Source organism: Arvicanthis niloticus, chromosome X (assembly GCF_011762505.2).
Source record: "Arvicanthis niloticus isolate mArvNil1 chromosome X, mArvNil1.pat.X, whole genome shotgun sequence".
NCBI classification, from domain to species: Eukaryota; Metazoa; Chordata; class Mammalia; order Rodentia; family Muridae; genus Arvicanthis; species Arvicanthis niloticus.
Genome location: NC_047679.1, coordinates 85,163,360 through 85,181,800, shown reverse-complemented (window position 1 = coordinate 85,181,800; position 18,441 = coordinate 85,163,360). Strand labels below are relative to the sequence as shown.

Here is an 18,441-nt window from a genome sequence, read left to right as displayed (position 1 = left end):
ATTGACTATTCCCTGTTGAACTGATGGGTTCAGGGAATTGTTTTCAGGTGTATACCTACTAGTGAGCCTACCGAACTTCAGTGTATAATTCTAATTTCAATGTCACATAGGTGATCCTGGTTCAATATAGTCAGTCAAAAAACAAAATAGAAAGGCATGATTAGCCGGACGGTGGTGGTGCACGCCTTTAATTCCAGCACTTGGGAGGCAGAGGCAGACGGATTTCTGAGTTTGAGGCCAGCCTGGTCTACAGAGTGAGTTCCAGGACAGCCAGGGCTACACAGAGAAACCCTGTCTCGAAAAACCAAAATAATAATAATAATAATAATAATAATAAGAAGAAGAAGAAGAAGAAGAAGAAAGAAAGAAAGAAAGAAAGAAAGAAAGAAAGAAAGAAGGAAGGAAGGAAGGAAGGAAGGAAGGAAGGAAAGAAAGAAAGAAAGAAAGAAAGAAAGAAAGAAAGAAAGAAAGAAAGGCAGGCATGATTGTGGGAAAGATATTTATAAGGGGCAGAAATAGCAAGAATGTAAGGGATATAAGAGAGCATGGCAGAGACAGTAATTAGAATGCATTATATAAATACACAAAATTGTAAAAGAACAATTTAATTAATATAAAAGTTACATCCCATTCCTGGTTTTTGATTTTTCAAGCCTTCATGTCATAAAATATTACAGTCAAGATTTGCTATGCATCTTTTCTTTAACTTGCCTTTTGTTGTAGAAAAATTGTCTATGACCCATAAGATTGGTAAGAAAATGTTTTATACTTTTCTGCCCCAAGGATTATAAAACACAATAGCTTAACAAATTCTGATCTTTTACATTGAAGTGAAATATGTATTGTTTTTTTCACCCTGTCTGACTACATAAGAATCTAGGTTTTTATTAAATATTCTTATTTTCATAATAATGTAATTATATTAATAAGTTAAATGACAATATGTCCTGCTTTTACTAGAACATAATTAGAAAAAGTTATGCAACCATGTCTGCCATGTTTAAAAATTATGCCTCTTCATTTCAATATGACAATTTACCTTCATGACTCTAACATTGAACTTATAAAGCCAAAGCTAGAGGAAAGCAGTAGTACCTGACTTCCAGTGTCCTCAACCATCCAGATAAGTAAATAAGGCCATTCCATGGTAAGTGCAAATCCTTAGACTATATCAAGTACATTGAAAAAGAAAGGAATCTAGCTAAAATTATAGGTACTACAAAAAAACTCTTTGTTCCATAGCCTTGGGGCCACAAATTATCAGAAGCCCTTTAAAAAGTCCAATCGTGGGGTTGGAGAGATAGCTCAGTAGTTAATCATGTTTACAGCTCTTTTAGAGGACTTGAGCTCACTTCCCAGCATCCATGTTGGGTAGGTCACAACTGTCTGTAATCCCTGCTTTAGGGGATCTAGCACTCTGTTCTGGACACTGAGTATACCCCCATTCATGTGGCATATATTCACACCGTCAAATACAAATAGATAAAAATTAATCTTAAAGTAAATTTATGAGGCTGGAGCAATGGTTAAGATTATTGGCTATCCATGCAGATGACCTATATGGTTGGTTGGTTGGTTCTCAACAACCACATAGTGGTTCACAACCATCCATAACTCCTGATTCAAGAGATTTGATGTCCTCTTCTGCACTCCATATGTATCGGGTACATAAATAGTACATGGACTTGCATGTAGGTGAAATAGTTGCACATGTAAAATTAAAAATAAATAATAGTCTAAAAAATGTAAAGCCTAATCTGAAATTCTTCATGAAACATTTATTAAAAGCATACTTAGGAAGGCCCATATTCCCAGGGAGTATCTAAGAAAAGTGGGCTGAAAGATTTTAGGAGTCAAAATATTAGAAAGTGAAGCAGTATGTGTGAAGCAACCCTGCTATGGGGCAATCTCTCCTAGAGATGGCTACATAAGCAAGACTAGAACAATGGCACTATCAATACCATGCTAACATAGAAGCAGGGATGTTTCACAGTGTCATATCACTAAACAAAGAAATATAGACAACTAACTACTGCTGAGAGTTGGGGAATTAATCTCTTCCAGGGGTAAACAATCCCCTTTATTGTTTTATTCAATATGAAAAATGGAGAGAGCAACATATATTTGTGTGTACATATATCAATATTAAGAATAAATAAAAGAGAGACTATCAGTTTGAGAGAGGGCTTGTGAGGGACTGCGGGATGGTACCTGGGAGGTGCTGTAGGTAGTAAAGGGTGAGGGAAAGTAGTGTGACTCTCTTTTTATTAAAAAAATATATATAAAAATAAAAAAAGCCTATTTTACAAACTAACATACTATCCACACCTACTGAATAATTACATCAAGTCTAATGAGACAAATCTAATTTTGTGAACAACCTAACCTTTCTTCATGATTGCTTTTGAATCTAAAAGAAAGGTTTATTTTGTTCTTGCTTTAAAATGTTTATATTCCAATAGAATCACACAATATGTAGTTCAATCTATAGGTTTCTCTGATCCTAAGTCGGTTAATTTTCTGAGTTATTTTGCAACTACTCACAAATTATGTAGAACTAATAGGCAAATTCTACCCTCTCTTGTAGAGATTTGACTGCCTTTCCCATCCTAGAAAAACGATTTCTGCTCTGTGAGGCTGACATTTAGGAGATAGTTTGACAGAACTAAGAAACTGCTAGAGTAAGAGTATTCCGAGAAGAGCTTAGACAAGAACGTCAGTGGACACAGTGGGAAGATCCGTCCTCAGTGTGAATGATTACCATCCAAACAATTCAGGGCAAAGATAAAGCAAATAAAGGAATTTGTTGTTCCCTCTACCCCCTCTCTTTCTGTCTTTCTTATCTGGAAGAGATTTTCTCCTTCCTGGAATAAAGAATTCCAGCCCCACTGGCCTTTGGACTGGAGGATTTAGACCACATGAACCAGCCCCGAGTTCTCAGGCTCTCAGTTTCTACTGATTATAAGTGAGAGTTACAGTATTAGTCACCATAATTCAGAAGTGTCCAGACTTTGAATATACTTCTTTTATTTTTGAGATTATAATATAAAATATAATAATACCTTCCCCCTCCTCATTTTTCCTTCCAAACCCTCTCATAAACCTCTCCTTGTCTTCTTTCAAGTTCCTGGCCACTTTTTTCTTTAAATTAATGGTTATTACACACACACACACACACACACACACACACAATTCTAAATACGTGAAGAAATGTACTCAGTCTGTAAAATGTTACAAGTATACATGTTTACAGGGCTGGCTATTGGATAACCAGTTAGTGTGCCCTTCCCTTGAGAAGATCTTTCTCCTGCTCTCAGCATTCCTTAGTTGCCTGCAGTTCAATGTACAGAGTTGAGGCCTCATGGGCTTTCCTCATCCACGTTAGCATGCCTATTCGTATTGTCCTGGCTTATCTAATGTTTGTGCAGTCATGTTGGTGAGGCTTTATGGCTCCGTAGGAGACACAATCTCACAGCAAACTCCCTGTCCTTCAGGCTCTTCCAATCTTACCACACTCTTATAAAATGATCCTTGAGCCTTAGGTGTGGGAGTCGTTTATAGATATATATATCCAGTGGGACCAGGCTCCCAAATTCTGTATTTTGATTGGTTGTGGTTTTCTGTAACAGTCTGCATCTGTTGCAAAGAACACTTTCCTTGATGAGGGGTAGGGACTCAACATGTATTTGGTATTTGAAGAATTATTGTTAGCAGAGACCGCCAGACTAAAAGTAGCCTGAGTATGCTACTGGTATCTCAGAGTCTCCAGCTTTCTGATTATTCTGGATGGGATTACCCAAGTGCCATCATTGCACATCGGTGCTATATTATTTACACAGTCTCTATCTGGAATTAATTTCAATGTTTCTTTAATCCTTAAAAACATTTTTTTTTCCTCAGGAGATAGAGGAACACTTGATCTGGGGGAGGTAGAGAAAAGGGACTGGGGGAGTACAGGGAGGGGAAAATGAGGTCTGGAACATTTTTCTTGTTTGCTCATATCATACCTAATGTCTGAATAAAAGCATAAATTTATCTTCTATTTAGCATTTCTTGAATGATACCCAATAATCTTATGCTTTAATATGCCGAGTTTTTTTGAACCCAGAGCACTTGAGGAAAATAAAATGCAGTGAGAGAATTTTCTGAGCTTCTCTCAGTTGCCTAAAGAGGGATCTTTCCAAAGGACCTCATTGTCATGAATTCCCTCCCTGGGAATCATCTAGATCAATGAAAATTAACTTGAATCACAGGAAAGGAAACTGAAGCTTGATACTCTTGCTATATCATATTTTCTTCTGAGAACTGTTTCTAGGCAACTTCTATCACCTGGGAGCCTCTTAATCTGCATAACAAGAACAAATTTATTTCCCCATATATTTTCTCCCTTCATAACTGGTCACCACATTCCTCTAGAATCCCAAAGGCTTCTTCCCTTTGTAGCCTAGGACACAATATAAGTTAAAATCATCCAGCCCTTCCTTGAGTCTTTATATTTTGTGACATTCCCGTGTGAATAATGGAATTAATTTTTCTCTTATTAATCTACTTTATGTTATGTTAATTTGTGCCCTAGCCAAATACCTTAGAAAGGTAGAGGAAACCCATTTTAAATCCTCTTTATTTGGAAAATGGTCTTTTGACAGTATATGTAGTTTTTATTATCTTCCTGAACCCAGAAACAGCATTGTACTCTTACCAAAGATCGTCATGATTCAAATATTTTAAAATAGTATAAAAGAAGTACTTCCCCAGAACTGATATAAAATGTATAATAACGTAGAGACGTGTCATTTAGAGTTATATTCTGTTGTAATCCATCTTTCAGTACAGTTCCATATATTAAGCATATATAGGAGATCAGATACATTTTAACCCCCCAAAAAATAATCCCCCCTCTTTCATGGCTGCTATATTTTCTCTTTGCTTTTTTGTACAAGTATACATTAATACTACTGCTTGTTTAATAAATTATTCAATTTACACACACACATATTCACACACACACTTTTGCTATCTCCTAGTTGGCCTAGGAACACTTTAAAGGCTCATGATTTATTTTAAAGACATCTCTAATAGATGAAAAACTTTATGCAAACAACAAGTGCTGAGGGGATAGACTCAGTTTTCACCAGATATGAGCTCTCGTAGGTTATCCGATCACAAATGATCACCCCAAACACATGCACATATGGACAAAACTAAACGGCCAAAATTTTAATCATATTCCTTCCCCTTTCCCAACTTCTCCCAACTCCTTCCCACCACCCTACCCACTTCTCTCTCCCTCTTTCTCTCTCTCTGTCTCTCTCTCTCTCTTTCTCTCTCTCTCTCACGCATACTCTTGCTCTTGTTCTCGTTCTCTCTCACTCCAGACAAACAACAAAACCCCAAAGATCAAACAAAGAAAAACACATTAAAGCATTAAACATAAAAAAGCAAAAAGCATCTAAGCATACAAGCATGCTCTCTCGTTCTCTCTCTCTCTCTCTCTCTCTCTCTCTCTCTCTCTCTCTCTCTCTCACACACACACACACACACACACACACACACAGGCACACAAAAAAACAAGTACTTTTATCTTTATTATTTATTTACTTTACATCCTGATCATAATCCCTCACCCTCCTTTGCTCCCAGTCCCATCCTCATACCGTACCCCCATTCTCCATCCCCTTCTCCTCAGAGAAGAGATGGCCTACCTCCCTCTCCAAGGGTACCAACCTGCCCTGGCACATCAAGTCCTAAACACATCAAAACTAACCACATCCTTTCCCACTGAAGCCTGAAAACGAAGCCCAGCTAGGAGAAAGGGATCTATAGGTAGGCAACAGAGTCAGAGCCAGTCAGTTTTGCTTTCGCTAACTACACCCAGACATACTCTTTTTTATCAGACTTGGGTGTCTGTCTCCTTTGGATTCTCCATAGTAATTGAGAGGCAGAACAGTCTCTGATATTGGAAGGAGTCTTTCTCTTAACTTTTTTCTACCATGGCTCTTACCCTAATGTCTCCAGTATAAACTATTAAATTATTTAGAAGAAATAAATGGTATGGGAAACAATGGCAAGATTCCATAATCTAAAGAGAAATACCCAACAACTTGAGAGTTTTTAATAAATTTTAGATTCATTGTCAATTTTTTATACTTAATTTATTATTCAATTATCAGTATATTATGTTTTGGTGTTGAATAATACTGAGGAAACATGAATGCAGTGTTTCTGTTTATTGGTTTATGTTTTACTATTTATTCATTTTGCGATTATAGACATCTTCTGGTTTGGGTCACTAATCAGAAAACTTGATTCAAAGTTTTGATCAAAGAATCAGTTTTCATATCATATGAGGAATCTGATTTTCAGAATATAATAGAAACTATTTATCTGTACCTCATTTTTTTAAGACTTGAAGAATTTCATACATGACTACACTGTGTTTACATTCTCTGTACCCTTCCCAGTTCTCCAATATCCCCCTACACCCACTCACTTCTACTGTAATTATTGTTACATATATACAAACCAACATATGAGGAAATTTCATGAGACTTCACCCATAGATGGAGAGTTATAGGCTGCCAATGGTTCCTGAAGGAGAGAGAATCAATTCTTACCAGAGATGAGCCGCTGATAGGCTGTCTAATCCGAATGTGTTAGCCATAAATACGAGTACATATGGATAATTCTGAGTAATCTCAATAGGTAGCATTTATACTTCTGTACAAAAGATCAGGTAGTACAGCATTCATTACAAGAAGTTTTCTTCTGGAGGAGTTTCAATTGGCGAATTGGCTAAATATGAATAAATATTTTAATATACTACAAAGTTGATGTGGTTTGAATCCGTATTTAATTTTTTTTCATAGAGTATACATAGGAACATAGTTCTAGGGTAAACTTTGCTCCACAGGGGCTATTTGTCTTGAAGCACAAGTCAGTACCTTTTCCAAATAATCTTTCAGGCACTAAAGTGTTGATAAGTACTCTTCTGTCTCGGATACTAACCATGCTGAAACTAATATGAACTACTGCAGTTGATTAAGGCAGTAAAAATACTACGTGACTTTGGTAGAATCAGATTTTTAGTGACATGTGACTTTACTTATTCTCTAGAGTTTAATGGCGGAGAGGACATTATAAATTTTTCAAATAGTATAAAAGTATAAAATGTGAATAGTTTAGATTTTGGATATATACCATACCTTATAATGCTTGTTAAATAAAAACATTTTACAGCATTGTTATAGCTTAGATTTAATTGTGTCCCAAAGGTCAATTGTTAAGTGTTTACTTCCACATTCATGCTATTGAAAGGTGAGAGAACTTTAAGAAGTAGGGATTAGTTTGAAATTTTAGGTCACCAAGGCATGGAGACATAGGTGAGATCTCCCAATCTCTCTCTCTCTCTTGATTTAATAATTATTGATATATTTATTTTATATATTTACTTTAGATTCTGCTAGCTGCCCAAATTTCAGTCACCCCCTCCCACAATCCATTTCCCATTCCTTTACCCTTCTCCTCTTAGCAGGTGGAGTCCCCTGGGTATTCCTCCACCCAGGCATATCAAGTCTTTTTAGGGTTAGGGGCTTCCTCTCCCACTGAGGCCAGAAAAGGCAGCTCAGCTAGAAGAATATGTCCTATATTTATTCCTCTGTGACATGGTGGCCTCTGCCCACATACCAGTATTTACAAGAAAAGTAATAGTTCTGTATAATAATGTTCTAGAATATAAATAACTGGGAATCAATGAAAATTGATCTTTTCTTATTGATTATCATGGACATTAGTTTAATGGAAAAGGGATCATCAATCTCATCCATCTATGAACCTTGTAAGCTATAACAGTGACCCAAATGTTATGGGATAACAAACTACCTTTTTGATTGGGTTTGAGGCCTACTCTATGGCATAAAACTCATAACTGATACTGCTAATGTGGCTGAACATGTGCCTACAGGAAAATCTAGTACTTTTATTCTACTAAAGGAATAGTAATAATGAATAAAAAGAAATAGCAATAAATCAACTCCTAATGACATATTACTGTCCCACAGTAACATTACTGTACCCACAGATCACTGCCTGTCTTAACCCTAATCGGAGAAGCTTTTTTATAATAGATGAGAATTAAGACAGAGACCCATAACTGGACAATGTGCAGACTTTGGAGCTCTCAATCCTAAATAGCATGTCTTCATCCAATACCTCTACTTAGGGCTCAGGGATCTATGCAAAGGAGGAAGCAGAAAGAGTATAAGAACCAGAGGTATGGCTGACTTCATAGGAACAGTGTCTTTGAGACTCAGCCAGACATGTTTTTATCTCAATTTATAGAGACTATGGCAGCACACACAAGACCTGCATTGGTTGATGCCACATAGAATCACAGGAATGAAAGGATAATATTCCAGTCCTAACTAAGGAGTTATTAGAAATTGGTACTTGCAGGCAAAGGGAAAATGAGTTTTGTTCAATAGAGGCTTAAAGGCGACAACCACAGTAGGGCAGGCTTCATTCAGAAGTGTAGTTGGCCAACTCAAAGTGAATTTTCTTGTGTTTATGGGAAGCAGCTTTTGTTTAATTCTTTTGTTTTACAGTTTTTTCTTATTGGTTTATTGGTTTGGTGTTTGTTTTGTATTTTATTCATTTTAAAGAGAAAGAAAGACCATAAAGTTGGTGGGTGAGAAGCTAGGGAGGAGCTGGGGAGAGTTAGGGGAGGGAGAACATGATCAAAACATGTCATATGATAAAAACCTTTTTATAAAAACAAATCAGGCAAGTTTTAATTGTCCTGTGGGATGTAACAGTTACTTTTTAATGAAAAGGAGGAAAACTTAACAAGAGTCCTTAGAACTAGTAATATTTTTCTTGATACAAAAATTTTGGTGACAATTTTCTCTTGTATTATAAATGACCACCTCTAAAAGTTTCAAAGCACTTATCTGGAAACTAATGGAAAATGATAATTTTCTTCACATTTTTACTTTAAGAAAATAACTCTTTAATATGATATAAATGCTAATAAAAAGCTATAATTGCAACAATAACAACTTTAAAAGTATTTGATATTTTAATGGGATTCTTGCTTCATATAATATATAGCAAAAATAATGAAATTAATATGTGACTTATTAAATATTATTTAAGAAAAAATATCCTATCTGGATATTAGTAAGTAAATATGTAGTCACGAAGGCATTATGTCTTAGTAGCTTGCATTTTTCTGATATACTGTTACCAGTGGAAGAAAATGAAAAATATGAAATCATAATTCAGTTTTTACAAGCACTGTGTAGTTACACATTATTTGTTGCTATATAATTATTGAAAAGGCTATTCATCTTACATTTCCTGTAATTTGAGTAGGGTAGCCCTACAATGTCATGTCAAGCAGAGTCTAATATTGAAGCAATTTCCCAAGATTTATAGGAATAATCTTAATCAGGTCCCTTCAGAGAAACAGATGTTCAAGTGATAGAGACTCCCTTTGGCTGAGAGATCATTAGGTAAAAGAGAATATGTTTTCCCATATTTCATAGGTTGACCCCATTGTGCTTGCCTCAGAGAAGTCTGTAAGTGGAATCTCATGAGTCTAATGCCATTAAGAAAATGACAAATATTTTGTAGACTCCTCTTAATGAACACTGATCACCTAGGGAAACTATGGAAAGCTCTCCTGTTTTGCAACTGCAGTGGTTTTCATGGGCAATTTTCCCATAGTTTTGAGTATTTGAATACTTAGTCCCTACTTGTTGGTGCTTTTTGAGGATGTTTAGGAGGTGCCGGTTTAATGGAGAATGTACTCCAGCAGTGGAAGTGGTTTTGAGATGATACATTATTTCCCATGTTTAATGCTTTTCTATTTACATTATGGAGGAAATAAAAATAAATGGACTAAAGGTCTGTCCACTGATGAATGGATAATTAAAATGAGGTACATTTATACAATTCAATATTATTTAGTTATTAAGAAAAAATCATGCTTATAAATGAATGGAGCTGGAAATAATCATTCTGACTGAGGCAGCCAGGATCCAGAAAGATAAATGACACATGTTTTTTATCACATTTTAGATATTAGCTTTGAACACTTTGAATATTCCAGTTTGAATACTTATTGATGTCAGAAAGTAAGGAACAGGCCAGAGATCAAGCCAGCGCAGCAGGCTTACATGATTTTTGATTCCAATACTTGTTCTGAATTCTCTCAACAATGGACTGTGACCTAGAACTGAAAAGCCAAATAAATTCCTTCTTCCTCTAAGTTACTTTTGGCCTTGATATTTGTCATAGTAACAGAATGAAAGAATATTTCCTTAGGAGTCATTGGTTATGAAGGTCCCAGAGATTTTCAAACAATACAGGCTACTGCCACTGTTTTTGTTATCCACCAAGACTAAATGGTCAGATGCTATTCCTAAAGACACCACACACTGGGTACAGGACATAGAAAAATAAACCTCAAATTGACCAGGAAGTTGTCTTCCTGCTACTTAGGTTTCATAGTGCCAGAAGGTACTATGGGAGCCTACTGTGGAATACCAGTATTCTTACCCAGATATGAACCCTGCATGCTACCATACCAACCTGCCAGGTTAGATGTACCTAACAGGTGTAACTGTGGCTTAACTATCATTGGAGTAACCAATTCACTTTCTAATTAGATTTTAGGTCTAATCCACAGGAGGGAATTTCATGCTTGGTACTGTAGCAATCTTCAAAAGCCCGTGTCTGAGGAAGTCATAGGCCATAACCTACTATTATTTTACTAAATACCCAAGCTCTAAAATTACCTTCTAAACATTTATAGATGTGGGTTGTTCTCAACTTCAGTTATAGACATTTTTGTTTTCTTTTTCTTTCTTTTTCTTTTTTCAGTTGGCAGCAGTCAATGTAGAAATGCATAGCTCATGAAAAAGTTGCAAGGGGCTTATTTCTTGGCTTCAAATGGAGCATCTACATCCATCCTACCACCATTGCCAAGAGGCAGAGAACATGGTGGAAGGGAGTGTGGAAAGAATTTTAGAGCCAGAGGATGGGGAGAAGTACTATGAAATTTTATCTTGTGGGTATTACATGGCTATTGTATTACCAATTCATGTAGCTTAGGTACCTACATAAGACGTATACATATTCAAGCCAGATAAAATCCTGGCATAGATGACAGAGATTCTCACCAGGCCCTACCACATACTGAAGAGCTGTTTTAAGTTGATAGATGTTGGGGGAGGGAAAAATCATTCTTCTTTGAAGGCCTGGTCATTTGTAGGTTTGTTAGGTAGGTAGGTTAAATAGAGGAACTCTATACCCATGAATAAAAGGGCAGCACTAACTGGCTTTAGTGTGTTATCAAAATAATAAGGGAGCTAGGAGAAGGGCATGTTGACTGAGCCATGGGGAGTTAAAGAATTGTGGGGGGTAGCTAGGATCATATTTTATTGTATGCGTATATAGAATTCTCAAAGAATATAACATATATAACTCATGAGTGACACACCCGAGCATTTATAAAGTAGTATTTTCATGATAAACAATATTATCATACATAAATATTTGACACTATATGCATATATTGGCTTTATTTATAGTGATTCAAATCTGGAAACATCTCAATTGCTAATGTTTGAATAAGCATTGGTACATACATACCCCATACTAATATAAACCACTAACAACAGAAGAATGAGCTGGTGATTAATGGATACTGTCATGTGAATGACTCACCAGGAAAGTAGAATGAATGTAAGCTAGTCTCAAAGATTAAACATTGTTAACATTGTCAATATGATATAATTACAGAAATAGATTTCAATTTAGTGATTTCTAGGGAATGGGAAGGAGATGTGTTCGAAAGAATTTGCTGTCTGTTGCTATAAAAAGGAACATGAATGAGCTTTCTCAGTAGATACCTAATTGTGTCATAGTACTGCATCAGTGTTAGCATTATGCTGGGTGACATATTGGAGGACAGTTGTGGAAAAGTTTCACCTTTACAGGAATCTGAATAGAAAGTACATAATCTCTTTTAGTATTAATATTGTCTTTAAAGAATTTTAATCTATTTTTACATTGTGCTAATTATTAATAATATGTGTGTGTGTATGCTTGTGTTTAATGTGTATGATGTGTATATGTACAAGTGTAAGCATATGTGTGCCATAGTATGCAAGCCATGGCACACATAACTGTTAGGGCTCGTCTTTCTGAGCCTGTTCTGTTGTCCCACTCTGGGCTCCAAAAGTTGTACTCAGATTGTCAGATTTGCTCAAAAAAAAAAACCACTTTTACTTAATGAACTATCTTGCCCACCCTTCATGCATTATTTCTTACACTTAAAATAAATATGACTATATAATTTTCTCAGTAAGAGAGCTTAATTAGTAAAATTTCTTTGCCAAAAAAATAATGAAAATAAAGCATCAATGCAAAGACATTGTGACGCTTGGTTTTATCTTTTAAGACATAAACGGATCTTAGCACTTGGCTTGGGGAACTGCAGTAAATTTCTGTATGGGACAAGCCAGGTTTTTGTACATATATAATTGATATATAATGTGTTCTCTTTCCTAGGATATGGAATTGATTTCTATGTGCTCAGGAAAGTGCTAAAACTTGAACGAGTGAAATCCTAAAAGAGGGCTGAAGAAATAATTGTCAACACAAGAAATCATTGTTATCCTATTTGTTTATACAAGGTTAAGAATCTTTGCCTTTATGTCTTTTTATCTTGAATGTCTTTTGGAATATTTATCTTAAAATATATTCATGTTGAAAGCATTGGAGAAATTATAAAGAAATAAACCTACTGTGAACTGTGACTTGCCATCAAAATAATGCTAGCTATGTTGAAGCTGTTTGAAACTACTTATAAAATGAAATATCAATTACTTAGGTGATTTCTGTTTTTGTTATAGGGTCTTTCTATGTACTCTAGACTTGTGTGTGTGTTTGTGTGTCTTCAAAGTTGTAAAAAAATTAGTATTATTTTTATATTAGTTTTAGTTCATGCTTGGTCAGAGAAACAAAAACTCATTTTAAGAAAACTATAAAGATTTGATAAAACTAAATCCATTTCAGTAAACATATGCCCAGATGGTGAATCAATATTTCTATTTCAGTCACTCAATAAATAATTTATAATGAAATTTAATCTTGTATAATCTTTCAAAATAAAATAAAATATCTTGTTATTTGTCCTTTTCATAAAACAAGTAATGTTAAATAGTATTATGGTGGATATTGTTTTTTTAAAGGTCAAGTGTTTTAAAAATCCATCCTTAAAATATGTAACAGATTTTCTTCATTCTCCAAAATCATAAAAGGGAAAAAACCAACAATACAACATGCTGTTTGTTAAGCTTGGTAAAAGGACACACACACACACACACACACACACAGGGGTATATATAAAGGGGTATATATAATGGGGTCACAGGGTGATGGTGTCATATTCCTTTTTACATTTTTTATTTTTGAGATTATGATTAAAATATTTCTTTCTTCTTCATCTCTGCTTTGAACAGGTCCATTATAACCCTCCTTGATCCTTTTCAAATTCATGGCTTTTTTCATGTTATTGCATTTACACACACACACACACACACACACACACACACACACACACATATATATATATATAGTCCTAAATATATCCAACTCATTTTGCATAATGTTACTTGTATGTATGTTTTCAGGGCTGACTGTTTCTGGACAATCAATTTGTATGCTCTTCCCTAGGGGAAGACTATTTCCTCTCTGGGAACCCAAAGTTATCACTCATTTATGCCCCCAGGCAATTCTTAATCCAATCAAATTGATAATCGAAATGAACCACCACAGCAGCTTTTTCAATTTTTCAAAATGAAAGGGGCCCATATGGCCATTGGTAGGATGCCCTAAGTCACCACTATGTGTTCCACTTTTTCACGCTTGTTGTTCTGAATCCCCTTGCAAAAAGCAAAAGAGGAAGAAATAGATTAAATGGTTTGCAACTATATGTTACAGTCCATCACTGTGGGAAGTCAAGGCAGAAATTTAAAACATCACATCTACAGTGAAGTACAGGGTAGAAACTGTGGCAGTGGACAGGCTTCTGGGTAGCATCTCTTGGTGGGATTCAGGTAGCTAAAGTGTGACACAGTGCTGTCCTGGCTGCCTGTCACTGAGCCAGTAAACTGGCCGTAAGATCCGGAGTGGCATTAAAGGGACATGGCAAGAATTAGAAGTTTACGTGGGCTTCATGGTGTATTAGACAAACTTCAGTCTGTTACAACTGAGTCTTCTAGTCTAAAGCTTTGATGGTAAAATGCTTTCAAACAAGACAGCTTTTAGTCTAGAAGATGAGACAGTATATGAAGTTGCAGTTCTTCCCTCTGCACTTTCAAACTGTAGACTGGAAAAAAAAGAGAGATTCCAGAGTTTCCACAAGTTCACAGGAGCAAAAATCCACTGACGTCAGACTTATGATGCTGCAGTTTCAAACCCAGCTAGTGTCAACAGAGAAGCCTCTGAGGGAATCAGCAGACTTTGAAGATGTGATTACTGTCAAGCCAGAACCATATGATCTCACTGATGAGGACTTCAGTTTTGTGCAAGAGAATCCCTTATCTCAGCAGAAGCCTACAGTGACACGTACATACATTTCTTCTCAAGCCTACAGAGACACGTACATACAGTTCTCAAGCCTACAGAGACACGTACATACAGTTCTCAAGCCTACAGAGACACGTACATACAGTTCTTCTCAAGCCGACAGTGACACGTACATAGTAGTTCTTCTCAAACTTCTACTGAGATTTATCACCATCTGCATGTATAAATGCAGATACTGGTACTCATTTTAAAAGGCTGCAGCTTCAGCAGTCACAAAACAGGATTCAAAGCCAAGCAAATGGATGTACAAAGCAGTCAGTGTACAAAAAGGAGATTTGTGTGAACCAGAAGTGCTTAGCAGTATAGAAGAAACAGTCTCTTCTTTGGAAATAACTTAGATGAATTAATATTGAGGACAAAAAATTTCAGGAAAGAAATTTGCCTGTTTTGAGTTTAGGTGTTAAAGTTTTAAGAAAGAAGGAGAGAAAGAGAGAGAGAGAGAGAGAGAGAGAGAGAGAGAGAGAGAGAGAGAGAGAGAGAGAGAGAGAGAGAGAGAGAAAGAAAGAGGAGGAAGAGGAAGAGGAGGAGAAGGAGGAGGAACAAGAGAGAAGAGAAGAGAAGAGAAGAGAAGAGAAGAGAAGAGGAGAGAAGCAAATGGGCTGTCCTGAACATGGTCGCATGTATTTTAGCTAATCTCTAAATGTTGCCATTATGTGTGGTGCTTATAGGTTTACCTCTGAGCTGGTGGTCAAGATCCCGATGAATGGCATAGAGGCTGGTTTATTAACATGCATTCTCAGTACTTCTGGCAACTTCCAGGCCTAAGCATGGTACTAGAATTAAATGAAGTTCCACACTTACATGTCCTAGAGGGACTTGTTGGACGCGAAATGCAATTTCATATCCTCTCTCTCATGGGTTTTGGGTTGAAGGGTGTATATGTGTGAGAATTCCTAAAGCAATCAGCATTCAGCTGGCTGATTGCCATGAAACCACTTGATTAGCCTAGGAATCACAGCTTAATTACTAGAGACTTGGAGAGGCTAGAATGTTTTGTGTGTGTTCTCAGCTATTTCACCTATCTCCTGCCTGCAACATATGTGTCCTCCTACTCGTCCTGCAAATGAAGGATGTTGGTCATAAGGCCACACTAAATAAAATATCGTAAACTCCATTGAGTTTTGTGTCTAAATTGACTAAAACTTGAACTGCCTCTATTATAGTTTCAGGATACCACATCAATACTACCATATGCTAATGTATTTATAACCTTCTGAGCATTATGAACATATACTTTTAAGATACTTAAAATTATACTTAATAAATAAATATGACTGTAGTAACTGATATTTAACTGTGAAAATGGACTAAATATCTCTGGAGAACACATTGAGGGTATGTCATGATGGAAAAGAGGAGGAAGATGATATGATGATTATAGATCCCAGACAGGAAGGGTGTACCAGCAAAGTCTGAGAGGACTTCCACAGAAACACATATTGCCACATGCTCCCAGAATTTGCACTTCTCAAGAGGAAGTACAAGCAGTAATGGTCCAGGAAGCAAAGAAAGAAGTACAGTAAGAACTCAACACAGGCAATTGTTGACTAGTAGAAACAGAGTTGAGTCTAGATTATTATGACATAGGATCCATGGCCTGTGTAGATGGAAGATCATTTATTCTAAAAAAGCCAAAGCTGTCAGAGGAAATAATAGCAAAACCAAACCAGAAGTCTGAGATGAAGAATTATAGATACCATTTAGGTACTTTTGGAATCTGTTATGTAGACATGAAATCTTGTACAACCAGATAAAGCTGCAAGTCCCAAGTGTATAGTGACACTGGATGGTATCTCTAACCCACCAGGATACATGTCAAATCAAGGAGACATGTGCTTTAAATGAAACCAGGAAACCACACAGCCAACTCAAATGAGAGACTCAGAAGTCTCTTCCATCCACAAGGTTGCAGGTGATGTGCAAGAAGTTTGAGGTCCTAGATGGTAGCTTTTTCAAGGCTGAGATGACTGACTTTAGTGTGGCACAGAAACCAGAAGGGCTTTAGAGCACTGTAGGTGCTGGCTTGCTTGTGAAACTAAGGATGAGTATATGGAGTGCTCTCCCCTTTTACCTTGCAAAGCCTTCTCCAATTGTAAATTGGTTGAAAAATGTTCGTCTGTGTATCCAAATTCTAAATATTATGGAAACTGTGCTAAACTAGACTGTGCTGTTACTAACATGAGTAAAATATGAGTAAACTTCTACTCACACCCAAACTATTTTCATCACCAGTACCATCTTTTTTTTCTTTTTTGGACATTTTTATAGAATTTTTTTTATTTACAATTCAAATGTTATCTCGTTTCCCGGTTCCCGCCCATCACAGAAACCCCCTATTCCATCTCCCCTTCAGTCTGCTTCTATGAAGGTGTTCCCCTACCCACCCACTTCTGCCTCCCAGCATTCCCCTACACTGGGCATCAAGCCTTCACAGGACCATCTTTTAATGGTTGCCTATCCTGTTACATCTCAGCTTATAAGAAAATAAAATTTCCCTTCTAGCATGCAAAACACTGATTTAATACTCAGTGTATAGGAACAGGCTGCTTTATCATCCTACCACTAATTCTTGTACCATAACACATGACTTGAAATGGATTTGGCCTCAAAACAGTGAATGAAAGTCTGATCCTACCTGTCTGTCAGAAGATCCTGCCATTTGAAAGCTTCCATTTCCTGATGGGAGATATTCTGTAGAGCTTGCCATGTCTTTGAAATTTAGCGTATATTGATTTCATAATATGATTTTGTTACTTAACTGAAGTGTCTGTCTACTTTTCTGAAAGTTTATAATTTTATCAAGTGGTTTCAAAATTACTTGTTCCTTTGTTTTGACTATGGAAAAGACAATTTAAAGAAAAGCTGGAGGCTATTAAAACATTTTGTCATGTTTGGACAAAACTAGGCATATTGTCATATGAACGCTTGCTATTAAGGCATGGTGGTCCTCTTTATTTGTGACGAAGAAATAATAGCAGCAGGTTGCAGACATCTATATATGACCCTCATTTTCCTCCAATTGTTCCCATTCACAATGATATGATTTTTAAAATTAGTTATAAAAAATTAACAGCTACAGACAATTCTTGCAGCATTTCAATGTGAACAGAAACTATATCTTTGGAACAGTAAAGAGAACTTTCTCTCATATGTAGCAAGCTGACAGACAGCAGAGATCTAATTTAATCAATCATATATCACTCTTCAAAGGATTCATGCTTTCTTCAAACCTAGCTTAATGGATGAAATGTTAAATGGATTCTTTCCATTAAAAAATGTGTTACATTGTGTTCTCTGACACTGAAGAAACACAGATTGCTGCAAAAATATTTTTTTGCAGCCAAATGAATCCATTGGAACATAACAGCAAGATATTGTCTAGGCAGTGTATCATAAAGCCCAGCAAGCTAAAAGGCACAACATAATTGGCTATATAAAAAAAAAAAAAAACAATTTCAGACTTAGAAGATAAATGCTTATTCTATAATCTACAAAAGTTTATCTCATGTACAGAATGGTACAGGTTGGGATTAGGTGGGGCAGGATATAGTATAGAAAGAATTATGAGGTTCTTCATAATTTTCACTGTCATGAATGGATATTAGTTCTTGGTTCCTGAGTTTTGACTTAAGAGACATGTTTGCATTTAGCAGGGAAAGTGATACTTTATACACTTTTAGGAACAGAATTGTTGCACTTTTATGATATGGATACAGCTTAATGTTGTATTCCATCTGTTGGGTTTACAACAGAAAGAAGCATTCAAATATAATGCTAAAGTATCTG

At 36.1% G+C, this 18,441-nt stretch overlaps 1 protein-coding gene and 2 pseudogenes across 1 annotated transcript in view; 2 read left to right on the top strand and 1 right to left on the bottom strand.

Moving 5' to 3' along the window:
* Nucleotides 1-18,441, bottom strand: part of Il1rapl2 (interleukin 1 receptor accessory protein like 2) — a 1,120,259-nt gene that overhangs the window by 91,494 nt on the left and 1,010,324 nt on the right. The gene's annotated exons all lie outside the window — the stretch shown is intronic.
* LOC143435540 (zinc finger CCCH domain-containing protein 14-like) lies at nt 14,212-15,358 on the top strand (annotated as a pseudogene).
* Nucleotides 15,486-16,848, top strand: LOC143435539 (zinc finger CCCH domain-containing protein 14 pseudogene; annotated as a pseudogene).